We start from the raw sequence: 19,972 nt of genomic DNA, 5'->3' as shown, positions 1-19,972 counted from the left end.
TCTTCACCTATTTTGTGTACCTTTTAATGTATCTTATCCCTCATTTTTCCCCTTTATGTCTTACACCCTTCATGTGTGCCACTTACTTCCCTCAACTCCTTTGTGTGTCTTTCTACCCTAGCCCCTTTGTGTCATTATCCCTTTCCCCAACTCCTCTCTGCCTGTCATTGTCCCTTTGTGTCTTACATCCCCCTTGAGTGTTTTTACTTCCCTCTTTGTGTGTCTTACTTCCCCAAAGCCCCTCTGTGTGTCTCTTACTTCCCTCCAGCCCCTTATGTGTCTCTTACTTCTCCCAGCCCCTGTGTGTGCCACTTTTCCCCCAAGCCCCTCTGTGTATGTCATTGTTTCCTTCTGTGGTGGAATCTCAGTAAAAAATAAATTTAGTAGGCCGAGATTACCACGTGGCATGTGTACGTGCACATGCTGACGTATCGATCAGTTGGTTGCACGAGGCAAGATACGATCAGTAGTGTACGGAGCATGTGCAAGAATACAGGATGTAGTATTCCCCCTCCTCCATTGTGCTGGACAAGCCATGCGGTCAAACAGGAAGTTAATTCTTATTTGTGTTGATTGGTTAAGAGAATGTGCGGGTGGAGCTTAATATGGGAGGAGTTATGTGCCTATATAAGGAGCCTGCACTATTGTCCGGGGCTCAGAATTTGCTGTATTTTGGTGACGCTAGTCCCTCTGAGTCCCGATCGGTGATCCAATAAAGAATCTCTTCCTTCCTGAAGAAACCTGTGTCCATCTCTCTGTGCTTGGCTTCCGTCAGTTTCTCCGGTATCATTTGGTGCATTGGCCGGGAAGCTCATCGTTCAACGGTAGCTGAGAGGCAGAGGCGTGAGACGGTCTATCTTTGCCCACGTTCTCTACGGCTGCACCCCTGAACTTCTGCGTGGACCTCCCTTCGTCTCGGCGCCACTGGTCTGTTGTCCAGGAGATCATCGGCCTCTACGTGAGAAGTGCTGGGGTGTCCCCGTCGATGAGTGTGAACTCAGGTTCAGGAACGAGGAGGTAAGACAACTGCTGTTTTAGACGGCAGGACCCACTAGGGGTATACCGATTGTGCGGTAGGCCCAAAGGGGTTTTGAATCTGTGTATCTGCCCCCTCTGTCGGAGGGAAGGAGCGAAGGCGCACCGCTCGATCGAACGCTCTTTAGTCAGACCGTTTGATTCTGTTAGTCAGGCGGGGCTCTGGTGTAAATAGCCCTAGCCGGACACCGGTGTCTTGTCTAGACTAGCGTTCTAGGGTGTACATTTTGTTCGCTAGGTCGGAGGGACCGGGAGACTAAGCGGCGTCTGTGTAAATTCGGTTCGCTAGTTCTCATCCTATCTGGGCTAAGTGGGAAGGCGTGTAAATTTGGAACCCACTAGACTTTTGATAGTGCGACTAAGAGGCGTCTGTGTAAATTCGGTCCTCTAGCTCGCTATATATGTGGTGATTGGGCAGTGTGGCTAACCAAAACGTATGTAGATTGTTTTTAGGTAGTCCATTCAAGGTACTGGCCAATAGTTTAGTTGGGAATTGTAAATGTGTTAACGATTGTTTAGAAAAGTGTATATCTTGTTAGATAGCGCGAGCTCAGCCGTCTAGCGAGAGTGTTAATAGTGTGTTGCTGTATTATAGTGCACGGTACCATAACCCTGTATATTTACTGACATTGTATATAAGTACTAATCATTGTCGTCTAATGCATGTTTAACACCATAACCACTAATAATTGTATTGTGACCTTAACTTGTGCTTTGACCTATGCTAACCGTACTGTAACCGCTATTTGTAAAAGACGATGTTACTGGGGTGTGTTATAGACGGGTAATTCGTATATAGAGAATTATAGCGTGGGTGACTGTATAGTTACGCCAAAGGGCATAATATTGATTATATAGTGACTGGTGTAGCAGCTGTGTGTGTACGGGAATTCCCTGAGTGTTTATTGTTATTGTGTACGTTTCACTTGGTAACCGTACCACGTGGTGCTGTTGCCAGAGGAAACGGGTGTGACTGTTGAATAGTACGCGTGTATAGTATTCGTTGTCGACGACGTTCCATTGTTAAGTATGGGTGCGTCGCAGTCAACGATTCCGGATCCCTTAGGTTGTATGGTGAAGAATTTTAAAAAGGGATTCAAAACTTGTGATTTTGGGGTTAAGATGTCTCCTGTACGTTTGGTCACTTTGTGTACTAGGGAGTGGCCTACTTTGGTTGCGGCATGGCCGCCACGTGGCAGTTTGGATCCAACTCTGGTACAGCGCTTACACGTGGCTGTATCAGGTAGGCCTGAACTTTACGGCCAGTTTCCTTATGTTGATTGTTGGAGACAGGCCGTAAATGACTCGCCAAAATGGCTCCGGACATGCCACGAGGAGCAATGTCGCCTCATGGTAGCTAGGACTTGTTCGTCCACTAGGACTGGTGTTAGGCCCATTTTGGACACGCCCCCTGAGTCCGAGATCCCTTTGCCGCCCCCTTACTTTCCGTTAAGAAGAAGTGACGCAAGTGCAGGAAGGCCTGCAACCCTCCCCTCATTACCCCCATCCACTTCCGTTTCCTCCTCCAGTACAGACTCCACCCCTCCTCGTACTAAATCTCCCCTTCCGGAATCAGAACCAACCCCCATTAAAAACGAATATCCTGATTTGGCGCCACTTCAGACTTCCGGTCAAGCTTCATCTAGCTCGGCTCGAAGTGTTTTATTTACAACCTTTTCCCAAAACCAGGCTCCCACATCCCCATACCCTATCTCTCCCCGACCGGAACCCATGACTGACGCCCCTTTACGTAGCCCCATACAGACCCGACAGTTGACCGGTGCCCAACAATTAAAGCACTATCAGATGCCTCTTCGTCTGAATCCCGGGTCAGCCTATATCGATGCCGCAGGTCAAATGGCACACGCTGACCCTGTCTTCGTATATGTCCCATTTACTACAACCGACCTTTTAAACTGGAAGACCCACAATTCCTCGTATACCGAGAAACCACAAGCTATGACTGATCTGTTCACCTCAATAGTACAGACGCATAATCCGACATGGGCTGATTGCCAGCAGTTATTAATGACTTTATTTAACAATGAGGAAAGGACAAGAATTAATCAAGCAGCCATTAAAGCACTAGAGGATAGAGCCCGTGCTTTGAACCAAGCAAATCCATCAGCATGGGCCGCAACACACTATCCCAATACCGATCCCGATTGGAACGTAAATGGTGCTGATATGGTTCAACTCAGAGCCTATAGAGACGCTATAATTGCTGGCATGAAAGCCGGAGGAAAGAAAGCTATTAACATGTCGAAGACAGTTGAGGTGATTCAGAAAAGCGATGAAGCGCCCAGTGTCTTTTATGACCGATTATTGGAGGCATACCGCTTGTATACCCCCTTTAATCCGGAAGACGCAGATAATTCCCGAATGGTGAACTCCGCCTTTGTCAGCCAAGCTTACAGAGATATTAAGCGCAAGCTACAAAAGTTAGAAGGGTTTGCAGGTATGTCCATCACCCAACTAATGGAGGTAGCGAATAAGGTTTATATGAACAGGGATACAGAAAGTAAGAAAGAGGAAGAGCGCAAGATGCGTAAAAAGGCTGATATGCTAGCGGTAGCGATCGCAGGCGTAGATAGACGGGGCCCGGATAGAGGCGATAGTAGATGGAATGAGGAACCTCTAAGTAGAAATCAGTGCGCTTACTGTAAGGAAGAAGGGCATTGGAGAAATGAGTGTCCGCGAAGAGAACAGTCTGAGAGAGACAGACCTAGGTCAGGTTACGGAAACTTTAGAGGCAGAGCGAGAGGTAGAGGAGGCCCCGGAGGGAGTAATGGAAATAGATGGAGTAATGGGAACAGAGGAAGTGTTAGGGAAGACAGGTATATTCCAGCAGCGCAAAGGTCCCGCGATAGAGAAGGTAGGGACTTTGTAGGATTGGCTGACACGGTCATGGAGGACTATTGATACCGACCGGGCTCCATCCCCCTTGGTCGAGCGGAGCCTATGGTCGATGTATCAATAGGGGGAAAAAGGAGTGCGTTCATGATCGACACTGGTGCTGAACATTCAGTGGTGACTAATCTAGTTGCTCCTCCATCTGGAAGGACTATTACTGTGATAGGAGCAACTGGAAGAAGTGCTGAAAAACCGGTTCTTAAAAGTCGACTCTGTACATTGGGAGGCCACGTAATCAAACATCAATTCCTTTATATGCCTGAATGTCCAGTCCAATTGCTGGGACGTGATATGCTGTCAAAATTACAAGCGCAGATTACGTTCCTACCAAATGGAACAACATCCTTAAAGTTTAATGGACCTTCAGGTATCATGACATTATCTGTACCAAAGGAAGAAGAGTGGCGACTTTATACAGCGTTGACTAGCCAAAACCCTAGGAGTGATGAGACATTATTTAATATACCAGGAGTTTGGGCAGAGAACAACCCACCAGGACTGGCCCGCAATATTCCACCTATAAAAATTGAACTAAAACTTGGGGTTTATCCAGTGAGCCTAAGACAATACCACATCCCGCAGAAGGCTAAGAAGAACATCCAATCCTATCTGGATAAGTTCATACGGTATGGTATCCTAAAATTCTGTACTTCCCCCTGGAACACCCCATTGCTGCCTGTTCAAAAGCCCGGTACAGATGAGTATCGACCTGTGCAGGACTTGAGAGCAGTCAATGATGCGGTTGTTAGTATACATCCAGTTGTACCCAATCCATATAACCTGCTTGCTTTAATTCCGGGCGGGGCTACTTACTTTACAGTCTTAGACCTCAAAGATGCCTTCTTTTGCCTCCGAATTGCCGCAGAAAGTCAATGTATTTTCGCTTTCCAATGGGAGAACGCTGTAACGGGCTCAAAACGCCAAATGACTTGGACAAGACTGCCCCAAGGGTTTAAAAATTCACCTACCCTATTTGGTTCAGCTCTAAGTCAAGATCTACTGGATTTCGAGTCCATCCCAGGAGAGTGTGTATTGTTACAATATGTAGATGACTTGTTGATAGCAGCAGTTACAAAAGAAATCTGTCAGCAAGCAACGCACGATCTACTGCACATTCTCTGGAAGGCAGGATACAAGGTGTCTAGAAAGAAGGCTCAGTTGTGTTTGCCAACTGTCAAATATCTGGGATTCCATATCTCTGAAGGTCAAAGAATTATGGGGCCAGAGAGAAAAGAAGCTGTCTGCCAAATACCAATACCCAAGAATAGAAGACAAGTGCGAGAATTCTTGGGGGCAGCAGGCTTCTGTAGGATATGGATCCCCAGCTATGCGATACTGGCAAAACCTCTGTACGCAGCTATCAAAGGTACAGAGCACGACCCCTTCTTATGGACCCAAGAACAGCAAACGGCATTTGAAGATGTGAAGAAGGCTTTGATGAGTGCCCCAGCATTAGGTCTACCTGATCACACACGACCATTCTACCTGTATGTACATGAGCAAAGAAGAATGGCTGTGGGAGTATTGACACAGTACTTGGGATCATGGCAAAGACCTGTTGCCTATATGTCTAAGCAACTGGATGCAGTGGCCAGCGGACTTCCACCTTGTCTAAGAGCCGTAGCTGCAGCCGCCCTGCTAGTAGCTGAAGCCGATAAACTCACTCTGGGTCAAGAACTTTATGTACGAGTCCCACATGCAGTACAGACGTTGTTGGATTACAAAGGAAATCATTGGTTTAGTAACAGCCGTATGACCAAGTATCAAGCAATGTTGTGTGAAAACCCAAGAGTGCATTTAGAGACTGTAAACACCTTAAATCCAGCTACCCTTTTGCCACAACCTACTGAAAGTCAACATGATTGTTTGGAAGTAATGGATGAAGTATTCTCAAGTAGACCAGATCTTCGTGATTTTCCCATCCAGAACCCCGATGTTCAATATTATACCGACGGCAGTAGTTATGTGAAAGAAGGGATCCGCTATGCAGGATATGCAGTAACAACAATAGACAAGGTGATAGAAGCTCGGCCACTGGCGAAAGGAACATCAGCACAAAAGGCAGAATTAATAGCACTAACACGAGCGTTACAATTGGCTGAAGGTTTAAGAGTGAATATCTATACGGACTCCAAGTATGCGTTTTTAACCACTCATGCCCACGGAGCTTTGTATAAAGAAAGAGGACTACTGAATTCAGAAGGCAAAGAAATCAAGTATGCAGCTGAAATCCTACAACTATTAGAAGCAGTGTGGGAGCCGAAAGAAGTCGGTATCATACATTGTCGAGCGCATCTGAGAGGAGATGGTGATGTAACCAAGGGAAATCGGATGGCAGATAGTGCAGCTAAGCGTGCTGCTGAATCAGGAAGACAGGAGTATGTGGGGCATATAGCTGCTCTTATACCAACTCCACTGTCCCAATGGACTCCAGTTTATACAGCTCAAGAAGAGGAGTGGTTAAAGACTGAACCGGGAAAGTATCTGGAGAACAAGTGGTATCAGCTAGAAGATGGAAGAATAGTCATACCAGCATCACTAGCGGTAGAAATTGTCCAAAATTATCATAACGGGACACATTCTGGGAGAGACAGTACTGAAGAATCTCTCAGAAAACATTTCTACATACCAAGATTGTCCAACTTGACTCAGGCCATTGTACGAAGATGTGTAACGTGTGCTAAAAATAATGCAAGACAAGGACCAGTAAAGCCACCAGGAGTCCAGTTTATGGGGGGACTCCCCATGTCCGATCTACAAATAGACTTTACAGTGATGCCTAAATCAGGTGGACATCGTTACCTGTTGGTAATTGTGTGCACCTATTCAGGCTGGGTAGAAGCATGTCCTACTCGTACAGAGAAAGCAGGAGAAGTTGTAAGATTCCTGCTACGAGAAATAATACCCCGATATGGATTACCCTGTTCTATAGGATCGGACAATGGTCCAGCTTTTGTTCATCAGTGCCTACAACAACTGACTCATATGCTTGGTATAAAGTGGAGGCTTCATACTGCATATAGACCCCAGAGTTCTGGTAAGGTAGAGAGAATGAATAGAACTATAAAGAACCAGTTGGCTAAAATGTGTCAGGAAACCCAACTTAAGTGGAACGTTCTCTTACCCATAGCTCTATTGCAAATCCGCAGTACCCCTACCAGAAGGATGGGCCTCTCTCCTTTTGAAATTATGTATGGGCGACCACCTCCCGTACTTGGTAACTTAAGGGGGGATTTGAGTCAGTTGGGAGAAGGAATTACCCGGCAGCAGGTTGTAGAGTTGGGTAAGACTATGGAGGAGGTACAGAAATGGGTACAAGATAGATTACCTGTGAATATTTATCCCCCTGTTCATAGTTATCATCCAGGAGATCAAGTGTGGATTAAAGAGTGGAATAATGTACCGTTAGGGCCCAAGTGGAGAGGTCCTTATGTTGTTCTTTTGTCTACCCCTACAGCAATAAAAGTAGCCGAAGTGACTCCGTGGATACATCACTCCAGGGTTAAGCCAGCAGCAGTCGATTCTTGGCAAGTTACAGCAGATCCAGAGAATCCCTGCAAGATCCGGTTGAAACGCACTACTCAGTCGGAGTAACGAGGAATCGTGTGGATTACAAATTTTATTGTTACAGGGAGTGAGTGAGAAGGCCATAATGAAGCCTGTCCTCTTACCAACACATAGTGTATAAGCCAGGAAAGTCTCGAAGGGACACCTGTGAAGACGAGCAGAACTCCATTCCCTGCAGCCCTCACATCCTGGAAGCTGAGGCGCCTTCGCACGGACGAAGACTGAGGATGACGGCGAAAGATGTGCTTTTTATTGTGTTTATTTATGTGTGTTTTTATATTCAGGAAGGTAGAGGTACCGACACTCCTAGCTGTGAGGTATGCATTAAGACTACGAGAACAGGTAACCATATTTCCCAAACCCTAATTTGGCATTCACAATACGAGTGTAAAGGAGATGTATCGAGATGTAGATACCTAAATATAGACTATAGTGTGTGCCATTTAGGAGTAGGAGAACCTAAGTGCTTCAGTCCAGAGTATCAACCTCGTACAATTTGGTTGACTCTCAGGAATGGAGATCCTCAGGGGACCCTAATTAATAAGACGGTGTTAGAATCCGTATATTCTTCGGGTGTTCTGCTATTTGATGCATGTAAGGCGATATCAAGTGGTAGAAAGCCGTGGAATGTATGTGGGGATCTTAGATGGGAGAGGACGTATGGGTCTAATGATAAATATATTTGTCCCAGTAGTAAAAATAAATATGTGAGTCCTAGATGCCCAAATAAAGACTATAACTTTTGCCCATATTGGTCTTGTGTGGGATGGGCGACTTGGGGACAGACAGTAGACAAAGACATGATAGTGACTAAGTTGCCGACTAGCCCATATTGTAAATCTATGGAATGTAACCCAGTCCATATATTTATTAATAACCCCGACAAGTTCTTAGACAAGTATGGAAATTTATTTGGGTTTCAAATATACGGGACGGGTTTAGATCCTGGGACAATACTGTTTATAGGGATAGAGACTGATACGGTATCCTCCCAAACTCATCAAGTATACCACTCCTTTTATGAAGAGATGAGTATAGATAATAAGATCCCCCATAATGCTAAAAACCTGTTCATAGATTTAGCCGAGAGTATTGCCGGTAGTCTTAATGTTACCAATTGCTATGTGTGTGGAGGTACTAACATGGGAGACCAATGGCCTTGGGAAGCAAAGGAGGTAATGTCCGGTTCTGAGGCAGTTGACCAACTAATATCTACACAAGCCGATTATCATATGAGTGTTAGAGGTAAATCTGAGTGGAGATTAAAGACCTCCATCATAGGTTATGTTTGCATAGCAAGGAAAGGAATAATGTATAATACTTCTGTAGGAGAATTAACTTGTCTAGGGCAAAAAGCTTATGATGATGATACAAAGAATACAACTTGGTGGTCGGCTTCAAATGTCTCAGAACCATCTAACCCGTTTGCTAGATACGCCAATTTAAAGGATGTGTGGTTTGATTTATCCATCACATCAACCTGGAGAGCCCCAGCAAATTTGTACTGGATCTGTGGTAAGAAAGCCTATTCGGAGTTGCCACAGGACTGGGAAGGGGCATGTGTGTTGGGTATGCTCAAACCATCCTTCTTCTTGTTACCATTTGAAACAGGTGAGACTTTAGGTGTTAAAGTGTATGATGTGAATCATAGGAAGAAAAGGGGACCCATAGAGATAGGCACCTGGGAAGATAATGAATGGCCTCCCCAGCGTATCATAGATTATTATGGGCCAGCCACGTGGGCAGAAGATGGTACCTTTGGTTATAGAACCCCTATTTATGTGCTCAACCGTATTATAAGATTACAGGCGGTGGTTGAGATTATCACTAATGAGACATCACAAGCGCTCAATCTTCTAGCGAAGCATAACACCAGGATGAGGACAGCAGTCTACCAAAATAGATTAGCCTTGGATTACCTTTTGGCAGTAGAGGGAGGTGTATGTGGGAAGTTTAACCTGAGCAATTGCTGTCTTCAAATAGATGACGAAGGGCAAGCAATAGCTGAGCTTACCAGCCATATGGTTAAACTAGCGCATGTGCCTACTCAGGTATGGAAAGGGTACAATCCAAGTAGTTGGTTTGGTAGCTGGTATGAGTGGTTCGGAGGGCTTAAGGCAGTGGTAGGTGGAGTCCTACTAATTTTAATGTTGTGTCTACTCCTGCCGTGTCTTATACCCCTAGTAGTTAGGTCTGTGCAAAGCCTGATAGGAAGTATAGCAGAGAGGAAGGCTGCTGCACAGATAATGGCGATTTATAAGTATAAGGCTTTAGATCAGGGAGAACCAATGCAGGAAGATGAGTGTTAAAGGATTCACATCATAAGATAAGTCTGGTCTGGTTCAAGGTAACTTGCGGTGTATGCAAACCAAGGTTAAGTGATGCCTCAAGTAATTGTAAAATATCAAGAGGCATCAAAGGGGGGAATGTGGTGGAATCTCGGTAAAAAATAAATTTAGTAGGCCGAGATTACCACGTGGCATGTGTACGTGCACATGCTGACGTATCGATCAGTTGGTTGCACGAGGCAAGATACGATCAGTAGTGTACGGAGCATGTGCAAGAATACAGGATGTAGTATTCCCCCTCCTCCATTGTGCTGGATAAGCCATGCGGTTAAACAGGAAGTTAATTCTTATTTGTGTTGATTGGTTAAGAGAATGTGCGGGTGGAGCTTAATATGGGAGGAGTTATGTGCCTATATAAGGAGCCTGCACTATTGTCCGGGGCTCAGAATTTGCTGTATTTTGGTGACGCTAGTCCCTCTGAGTCCCGATCGGTGATCCAATAAAGAATCTCTTCCTTCCTGAAGAAACCTGTGTCCATCTCTCTGTGCTTGGCTTCCGTCAGTTTCTCCGGTATCACTTCCCCAACCCCTCTCTGTGTATTATTGTTCCCTTCCCCAGCCCCTCTGTGTGTGTCACCTGTGTGACTGTGACATTAGGCATCCTCCTGTCTGATCTTCAATGGCCCCATATTTTAGAAAATAATATATACATACACATTAACTTAAGCTGCCTAATACATACATTCATACACTGCCTAATACATACACACACAAACACATGTGCCGGCATGCTTTTTTTGCCCTTTGGTTTGTTTTTATACTGCCACGTATTATGGCTTTTTGCATCTTTTTTGAAGCAAAATAAAATAAATTATAAGAAAGAAAACTTCAGATGGTAAGTATACTTTATTTTTAACAGAAATTTAGATTTATTAGCCATCCTAACTATTAATAGGGTGCAGAGGGTAGGTAAGGACAGTCAGGGACATACATAGAGCATTTTGTACCCTGGTTGGTTCCTGTATTTGGCATCCCCCCTTCCCCAACACACACACCTTGAAAATATATATATATATATTTTTTTTTTTTTAAAACATCTCCAATTTTTTTTTTTATGTTTTCAAGAAGATTTATTGTACAAAGCACAAATCTGTAAACTGTACATTAGAAATAGTCCTCTCAAGGACCCCATTGGAGTCTAATGAGCTTTGGAGAGGGGTCTCTTTAACACTCTGGCCCCATCCACATTATAGTAATATAACGCAGCTCTCTGATACCCAGCCCAAATTGGCTCTTCTCACCTTAATTACTTTTGCTGTCTGGCTGCTGTGGCTGATTGACAAGCAGGCTGGCTGCGGCTGGCAACTGTGGCTGTCAGACTGGTGTGGCCGGCTGGCTGGCCTCTTACTTCCCCCAGACCCTTTGTGCGTCGGTTTCTCTACCAACCCCTTATTTCCCCTTCCCCTCTGTGTCTCTCTCCCCCTCAGCCATTACGTGTCTGTTTGCCCCTCCCAGCCCATCTGTGTGCCTCTTTGTCCCCCCAGCCCTTCAGTGTGTCTCTTTGTTTTTCTTTGTCCCACCTCAGCCCCTCTGTATATCTTTGTGCCCCTAGACCTCCTGTGTGTGTCTGTTTGTGATGAAGAGCCCCTCTGTGAGTTTTTTTAGTCCCCCAGCCCTGTGTCTCATTCACCCCTCCAGCCCTTCTATGTGTCTCATTCACCCAACTATGTGTCTCAACCCCCCTCAGCCCCTCCATTTGTCTGAGTTACTCCTAAAACCCCTCCATGTGTCTCATTCACCCACCAGCTAATCCATGTGTCCCATCCACCAGCCCCTCCATGTGTCCCAATCCCCAGCCTCTTCATGTGTACCATTCCCACTCCACAGCCTCTCCATGTGTCCCATTTCTTCCTTCCATGTGTCCCATTTCCCCTCCCCAGCCTCTCCAAGTGTTCCTTCCCCCACTCCCTACGTGTCTCATCCCCCTTCTTCAGCTTCTTCATATGCCCCGAAGCCTCTCCAAGTGTGCCATTCCCCCCTCCCCAGCCTCTCCATGCATCCCATTCTCCCCACCAGCCTCTCCATGTGTCCCATTCCCCCCCATACTCTCCATGATTCCCATTATCCTCCCTCCCCAGCCTCTCCATGTGTCCCATTCCCCTCCTCCCTCCCCAGCCTCTCCATGTGTCCTATTTCCCCCCTCCCCAGCCTCTCTTGTATCTCTTGGCAGAGCCGTGACAGAGGAGTTCCTGCTCACTGGAACCGGTCTGAAAGGAAGCAGTTCTGTGCTCTCTGAGAGCACTTCCTGTCTGACTAGGTAGAGTAACATAAACTCATCTACTACAGTCTGCCTGCTCGGCCATGCTACATTCTGTGACCGGCAGCAAGGGAGCGCTTCCCCTCTTGACGGTCACCGTGTGATTCCACTGTGCGCCCTATAGGCCGACGCACCATATACGGCCGCAAAAACAATTGGCACCCTCCCAGTCAGGGGCACCCTGGGCAGACCACCCTCCACTTAATACACCACTGGGGGACACTTATTAGACAAAATGTGGTGTTTAGTCAATAACACCATGTGTTGTTCATTTTGTATTTTTAGGCTTTTTGTATGAAGAAGATTGCACACGTTACTATATCTTCATTATTGTGATGTTCACTAGTATAGCATCACATATAGCAAAACAAATCCTCATATCCTCCTCCTATGGTAGCCTATAGGAGAGGAAAAATATTAGGAATATTCTCGTGAGGACAGACTATCCATATAACTATGAACATAAAAGAAAGCCTGTTTTTGCTGTACTGGATGTGTAACCAGTAGCCACATGTTGACAGGTAACACCTTTCCTCATCCACATCTGAATAAAAAATACTCTTCTCGACAACATATTACATGCGCAACAGATCATGTTATATATTTGATTAATTTGATTAATTTCCTCTGCAGTTTATATTACGTCTGCAAAAATAACCTTACTGTAAGGGAAAGAATTCTTCATCCTCTGACATCGTTCAACCATCACTACAGCATTTTGGGGCTCTAAAACCGATAAACCAGCAGTGAAGCATTTTCTGCAGCATCAACACAGAATAACTGTGCTTAAATTTATTGCCACATCCCTCCTTTGAGCAGAGGAGGAGATCACTCCAAGTTGCTCCTACAGAGAGAAACCTGAATTAAGACTCTTGGGGAACATGAAAGATGTCTGATTAAAGGTAGTGGAGCTAACGTGGACATTTCATTACGTTTGGACTGAAGTGCACACAGATCTTAGCCTAGCTCTCGCTGCATATCTCTGCCATCCATACTTGCACAGTTTTGACCAGCACTCCACACATATATAGCGCTTGCTAACGTGCTTTATGTGTCTGTAGATTGCCACATTTATGACAGTTTATAAAAGTGGTAATTTCAATAGAAATTGTTACTTTTATATTTGGGTGCAGTAACACCTCCCTTACTGTCAATCAGACAATCTGGCAGGTTTTATTACTTTTACACGGAGCTAATTGATGTGGCAGGAGCACTGTGCAGTACTACAGCTCATTGAGAAGCACAGGAAAGTCATAAGCATGTGCGTACTCTCGCAGTTCCAACACAGTGGCTTCTCAATACAAAGCCCCGGATTAGGGTATTCCAAAGCACATACTGAAAGTCCGTGCTGGGGGAAAAGGGTAGGGCTTGCAAAGGCTGCAGACAATAGATCTGCAGCTCTTGTAAGCTTCTTTTAGATATACTGCCTACTACTACATTTTTATTTTTTTTTCTAAATCAAAGGAGGGTCCCTTAAATGTAGGATTGAAATTGGGCAGCAGAAGGGTTTGTTTTTGTGTTTCAGGAAAGCTTGTTTTTTTTTTTATTATTAAACAGTCTAAAAATGAGACTGTGTCTAATGACTCCTTGCATCATAACTAGCACAACAAGCTTATAGTGTTTAAAATTTCGCTTTAAAAAATTGTCAGAGACAAAATGGGGCAAATTCTTGACGTGTCAAAGGAAAAGTAGCTATTATCTTAATCTCATGAAAAGCTTTATGAAATGAAATCACACAAGTACTTTTTAGGTTGAAGGACATGCTTATAAACACCTCAACATATATATGTAGGAGATGCTATATAAGAATTGAAAAGAAGTCCACACTTGGGAAATTTAAATAAAAAAAAAACATCAAAAATATAAGAAAAATTATACTTTTGCTGTATCGCAAACATTTAAAAGTTCAAATGACATATTAAGACTTGGACTTTTTAATAACACCTGTCCTAAATTACTTACCCCTTCTCCCTAAATACACACATCTTAAATATTCCTCCTCTGATCTTCTGCATATGTTTGATGTGGAGAGAGAAGGGTGTGCTTCACCTGTTAAGTGTGTGGTTGAAATGCAGATTTTGAAGGTTCCAGAGTGAACAGCAGATTCTTAGATTGAAATAGTAGATGTCCCAGATCTCAAAGTGAACTGAAAAATCAGAGGCAAATGGACATTCATTGATGAAATTAACAAGTTCTTATTGTGAATGAACAGCATGTTAGAGTGTTAGGGTCAGTGTGCAGATTCTTGGAGTGAATGGAAGGATTTTCTATATAAAATTACTATGGAAAATGTTCACTCTCATGGAATATAATGAGACATATTCAGAATGCATGGCCATATTATACTATCAGGATAGATCAGTATGTTAGTGTCACAGGGTGAAAGACAATGTTTTTAAAGGGACACTATAGTCACTCAGACCACTTCATCTCATTGATGTTGTCTGGGCATGGGGTCCCTGTCCCACTTAGTCCTGCAGTGTAAGTCATTGCAGATTTTAAGAAACCGCAGTAATTACATCGCAGGCCAAAGACTTCCTATAGTGGCTATCAATTAGATAGCCACTAGAGGGATTCGTGATGACTAATGCGCTTTTGGTGCCCTGATGATGGACATCCTCACGCTCTGCATGAGGACATCCAGTGTCAGTAAAATCTCCGTAGGAAAGCATTGAAGCAGTGCTTCCCTGTGGGAAGAGCATAATGCACTTGCGGCACTTGCAAAGCATTTGCATTAGCTCCCCCCTCAGATTACAATGGAGGAGGTGGAGCGCCAACCCAGCACCAAGGAACATCGGCGCTGGAATCGGGTAAGTGACTAAAGGTTTTTTTAAACCATGTATATGTTATGGGGGAGCGCGAGGGAGGGGGGACCATAGGGCATTGTAGTGTTATGAATACAGATTTGTATTTCTAACACTATATAATCCCTTTAAGGGCACATATGGATAAAGCAAGTTGTCAAAGAGCAGATACAGGTTCTCATGGTCTAAACCCGAACAGGTGATTTATTAAGGTGAGGGAAAGAATGGTAGCTTGCTATCTCAGGCCCACTTTGAAAGGTACAGATTCTAAGGCCAAATTGGGCAGATGATTTATTAAGGTCAGGGAGAGAATGGCCGCTTACTATCTCAGGCCCCCTTACGAAGATACAGATTCTAAGGCCAAATTGGGCAGATGCCCTGTTCAGGATAGATGGGTATAACATCAATGGGGAATGGTTAAATTTTTAGAGTCACGGGGAGATGGAGCAAAAAAATTTATAATTTCCTTTGGTCTCCAACTGAATGGATAGAGACTGAAAGTGAATAGGTATATTATTGTAAAAAGATATAAACGACAGTAGTGTTCACCCTGAACACCAACACCCCAGTAAACTCTGAAAACCGTAATATATATAAACAAAGAAAGAAATGGTGTGGTGCAGTCAAGGTGCAATTAGAATATAGGTATATTACAATGTTTGGAGGGGAAGGAAAAACGCTAAAGTATCTGGCTAAAACAGGATATCTAGTCGGTAGCTAACCCCAAAATAGGAATCCCTCTAGTCCTACTTATATGGATGAGACACAAAAAACAAAGGAAGATAAGGGTAGCGCCATGATATAAAGAAATAAAAAAGTAAAAACAATAGTATAGTCCACAAATAAATGGGAATGATTTAGTCCTGAGTGGGGTACAGACAATACATTCAATATATGAAAGTCCACAGTGGTAATAGGGGAATTTACTTGTAAGTAGTGCTGGTCCAACTGGGTATCTGCGTGAATCTTCTATGGGAGTGTCTGGTTGGATTCAGCTTTTGGACTGTATGAAATAACAGAGAGGAGAAGAAATAATAGGGTAGTATGTTCTTATTAGGAGCTGATAAAAGGATAAGATATAGTCCAACTCATGTTTTATGGAGCTGTAACTAGCTCCAGTATGAATGGCGTACAGTGGTACAATCCCCACTTGCAAGGATACATAAGAGTGATGTCTTGGTGGTGTGAGGACCATAAAATATAAAAAGATAAAAGAGGAAACACAATAGTGCTTTCTGTTTAAAATAATAATAATAGGTTAAAATAAATGAAGAACGTACTCACATGTACCAGTGCAGACGAACTGCTCCATGGATAGGGCGTGGGTGGTATAATCCCCACCAGGGATATCTTAACAGTAGTGATCACTGCCTGGTGATAAAAATACAGGTGCCAGGCATTATAAAAAAAATAATAGAATAAAATGTAAAAGAAAGAGTAAAATGGCACACTAGGAGAGTGTACTATGTCAGGGCTCCGCGGGCATCGGTGAGGGGAGGCTGCAATCCGCTCGCAGCACTCACCCTCGGTCCGTCGCTGCCCGCGGTCCCCCCTCCTCTTACCGGGAGGCGAGCGGTGTCCTCTCCTCTTGACACGCCGCTCGCGTCCTCTCCTCCTCCTCCCCCCAGCAGCAGCATGTCTAACGCTGCACGCTGGGAGCCGGCACCCATATCAGTACGCCGGGGTCACTCACGTGACCCGGCGTTAAAGCGACAGTACAACATTCACAGTGGGGGGTATAGATACCCCCCACGTGTGTTTGTTAATTCTGATTGGAAGTTATCCAATCAGAATTAAGGCAAGGATATTTATACTTACCTTTCCTGTCTCTCAGTGCCCTGTTGTGGTCTTTGCTTTAGAGTATTGATACTGAACATGTGCTTTCTGGTTACGTACTCCCTGGCTTGTTATACTGACTTTGTGACTTTCTCCTACCCTTTGACCTCGGCTTGTTTCTCGTTATTCTGTTTTCTGGTTCCCCTTACTCGGCTTATCTCCTGACTATTCTGTGTGTGCTTAGCCCGGCAACTCTAAGGTCCGGTACTGCACACTTTCTGTGTGTGTGTCTGTGTGTGTGTTAGCGTGTTGGGTTCCCCGAATCGTGACATAATATAAGCCAAAATACCTTTATTTTAACAGATAAAGAAACAGGATAAAACAGCCTATAATAGCCACAACACGTTTCACCTCAGAGGCTGTTTCAAGTGGGGGTTAGGTATATTATTGTGTCTTCATAAAAGAATAACATCTTTTTGGGTAAACTGTCATATTCTGTGTTCAAGGAAGATTCTTAGGGAAATAGTCAGATTCTCAGGGTAAATGTTAGAATGAAATGGAAGAATCACTCTGTATCTGGCGGTGAATGGTTTCAGTATGAATGGGCATCTTCTTAAGACTTCCATATGAATGGTTAAATTGTCAGGGACTCCTAGTGAATATACAAATTTCCATGGATTTCGTGTCAATGGGTAGATTTGTACATTAAAATTAACAGATTTTTCAGGATCTCACAAGGTTATTCAATTAAAACTCTGAATTGTACTGAATTAAAATCCAAGAGGAAAATTCCAAACTGACTATAGCCAATATGGAGATTTTTTTTCCAGATCAGTTGTTTTTGCCTACATTTTGCCAATTGTGTTTTAATTCACTAGAAATTAAAGTCAGAGTGAAACAGTTTTGCAGATTCTCATGTAATGATTCTGAATGGGACGATTCTCAGTATTCTAGGATGTCTTCAAATTCTGGCTTATAGTTTTGGATTGCAAAATCTGGTCAAAATCACCAAATTCAAACTGAACTTGCAATTTTCATAATTACTAACGGTTAATTTACTTAAAATAATTCACATAATTCACTTAAAAATATATATTTTAGCTGACCAGAGTCAAAGATGGTCGCATAAGACTGTAGCTCCTCCACAGCCAGACCGAGAAATGCACTTGTAATCTGCACAACAGAGATTTATAACTTGCCCACTATCTGCAAAAAGACACATGGAGATGTGAACTCCCCACACAAATACCTTGGTGCAAGGAATGGAACATGTAGAAACCATGCTAGAAAATCTCAGCAATCGCTCAAGGCAAAATGATCTCTGGCTAAAGTGGCTTACCTAAGCTGGGAAGGAGAGGGCTACTTCCAAGACACCATCACTTCCATTTTTAAAACCACAGCTACCTGACATCCCAGATCACCTATGGGAAATCGTCAGGGGCCAACCCACCCTGAAGGTCTGCCGAACTCTAAATGCAACACCCAGAGATGTCATCATCAGCTTCCATTACTTCCAGACTATGGAGGCTCTCTTGTGGTACAGCAGGAATACCCCTATGTGGTATCAAACCTAACAGCGAAGGAAGGAATGGAGACCCATAACAGATGTCCTTTAACACATCAGATTTGTCTGGGGACACGCATTTTAAAATATTTGTCTTCCATGAGGGCAAAACCAAGGCCTTACAATGTGGCAATGATCCACGCCAATTCCTGCACGAACTAGGGAGCACACTGGAGGAAACAGTACTCCGGCTACCCAGGCACGAAGCCTACCTAGGAACTTGTTGGAAATGGGAGACAGAGCCACAATCCTGTAGGAACCAGGGCTACATCATGACCACACAGCTCATATTAACAGTCCTAACTATCATTGGAGATACTGAACTGTATCATCAGCACAAGCTTACCATCAAGCTGAATCCGTACCAGGATGGGAATAAGGGTGAACAATTTGTATTGTATACCAATATGAGATACCCCATCTACCACATACACCTACCAAATTGAAATATGTTTATGTATTATTGAAAAAAAATTTAATGTTTTAGAATTAACAGGGGCCCAGGGCAGAAGAAGGGCACATACAAACCCACATACAAACCACAAAGCAAACCAAAGACGAGTGTAGATAGAATTTGGGTTCAAGAGCTATGTATTCTGTTGATCCAAAAATGGATAAAATACCTGTACCATTGTCAATTCTCAACCCCACATTCCACAATTTTCTCTTAAGTTGAACCGCTGTAAATAGTTTTATTATCTGAACCTCATCTTTTTTTTGCAGAGGAAGAGGGTCATGGTCCTGGCATCTACTGTGAGGGGAGAAAAAACATTGGAAGGGAGGAAGAACTCAAAGAGGGCAGGAGATAGATAAAAGGTATAAAGAAGAGTAATCCACCTTGGCCCACTAAAATAAGCACTTGGGAGGTAGCTAAGGCAAATCCTTTCAGGAACAAATATACTTTAAGCCCACACGGATGCAGCTCGATTCCAACTCCACAAAACAAGGGGAGGAGGGGGGAATTAAAATTAAAAAGGAGTTGGTAGAATAGTTTGGTGGCTTATCACACACTCCATTCCATAAATAGTAGATAGTATGTATATAATTTGTGTTGTTTTCTACATATGGAAAAAAAGGGGAATCCAAGTTTAATCGCCCAGCAGGGGAGGGGGGACGGAACCCAATTTGCAGGTTACTGATGCCTAGAGAGAGCAGCTTAGCAATCTTGGGGAGGGGTATATTGCTATTCTCATTATCTGTAATGCGTATTTCTGATGGGGGCAGCAAAATCCATAGGTAGGATGCAAAGTGCAATTTATTTAGGCCGCAAACACATCAAAACATGATGTTTCAACCCAATGGCCATATTAATGTACATACATGATTAAGGCCATTGGGCTGAAACGTCCTACTTTGTTGTGTTCACTGCCTAAATGAATTGCACTTACGTCCTACCTGTTGAACCCGTGGATTTTGCTTTATATTCTCCCGATTGAGAGGCTGCGGGCCTCTAATACAGAGTTCCTATAACTCTTTCCCAAGAGTGCCACACCATTTCAACTATTGTAATTTATGTCAATAATGAATTATATGGGGGGGATTTCTGTTAAAGTGAATCGGTTCACTTTAATTATGTGATTTTGGTGCATATGGCAAACTTACATAGGGCTTCAGTGAGAAGTTTGTCTCTGTGATAGACTTCAAGTAAGTTTAACTGCAATTGTTTTAACATTCTTTTATAGCGGGCCTTTTTGAAATAACTTATGTTC

Source organism: Pelobates fuscus, chromosome 4 (genome assembly GCF_036172605.1).
Source record: "Pelobates fuscus isolate aPelFus1 chromosome 4, aPelFus1.pri, whole genome shotgun sequence".
In the NCBI taxonomy this organism is placed as follows: Eukaryota; Metazoa; Chordata; class Amphibia; order Anura; family Pelobatidae; genus Pelobates; species Pelobates fuscus.
This window is presented reverse-complemented; position numbering follows the sequence as displayed.